The sequence below is a fragment of the Octopus bimaculoides genome, chromosome 2 (genome assembly GCF_046866305.1).
Source record: "Octopus bimaculoides isolate indiv1 chromosome 2, ASM4686630v1, whole genome shotgun sequence".
Classification (NCBI taxonomy): domain Eukaryota; kingdom Metazoa; phylum Mollusca; class Cephalopoda; order Octopoda; family Octopodidae; genus Octopus; species Octopus bimaculoides.
In genome coordinates, this window is record NC_142929.1 from 64955439 (window position 1) to 64956750 (window position 1312).

Consider the following 1312-nt stretch of genomic DNA (forward strand, 5'->3'; position numbering starts at 1 on the left):
TCATAAATGAGGAAATTGTTATCACGTTTACTCGAGAAACAGACGCTTGCAAAAACATTATTTACTGTTGATAAAGAGAATCTTCACAATTATCCATTTCTCTTCGTAAACAGTTGTAACTTTGATAGAGGTGGTCCTCGTATGTTGTCCTTAAACAAGGTATATGTTAAAATGTTATTGTGAAATTCAAATGAGATTAAAGAGTTTTATAAGGAAATAAACATTATGATAAACCATATATATATGCATAAAAGTATAATTGATAACAACATTGTTACGGAAGATGGCTCTTACGGAAAGAATATCATTGTATCAAAAACTGACCTCAATCCTGATACCAGTCTGCTATTAATCCTCATGCAATTAAAGATTCCAGTTCGAGTGATTATGACAATTAATAAATCTTATTGTCACCAATTGTGTGTCCTAGATTTGCTCTTCTGTAAATCAACAAATGTATTTATGCATGAGTATTTATATGTTGTCTTGACACGAGCGACACATGATACTACACGTATAATAACAATGTAGAACAATGTGTCACCAACATGGTGTACACAGAAGTTTTCAGTTTTAAATCTTCCCTAGTTCTCATGTCATCCGAATGCTTCATTAACATTATTCTATATATTTTATTTACTTATGCACTACTTCTAGTATTTATTTTTCATCTCTTTTTCTATTTCCTTTAAGTCATCTTCAACATCAATGACAATTGCGTACATATAAATTGATTTCCGATTTTGTCTCGGGGACATATATGTTAGAGAAGGTATGTCGTTGAGTAACTATATTCTAACATATACTATTAATACTGATTTTATTGGCGCCCAATAGGGAAGTAAAGCAATGTTGTTCCGCACTATACTGAACTAAGAACGTAGAGTCTCGTAAATAAATATCTTTTTCGTATTTCGTTCCACACTCTGCCCATTTTACTACACACAACTCTCATAATCATAATTATTATTATACTACAAATAGCACTATTATTATTTCAGTGTTACAGAAATCCGTGTTAATGACCAATTTTTTGTGGGAAGCTGTGGAATCTCTGGAAACTAATGATGGCCAGAGTCAGCAAATATAACAAATACAAATAATTATTTATATGTTGGAGTGGAGATACTATTAACGTAATCGAGTCTATATATATATATATATATATATATATATATATATATATATATATATATATATTCTCTTTTACTCTTTTTACTCTTTTACTTGTTTCACAGACACACAAACATACACACACACACACACACACATATATATATATATATATATATATATATATATATATATATAC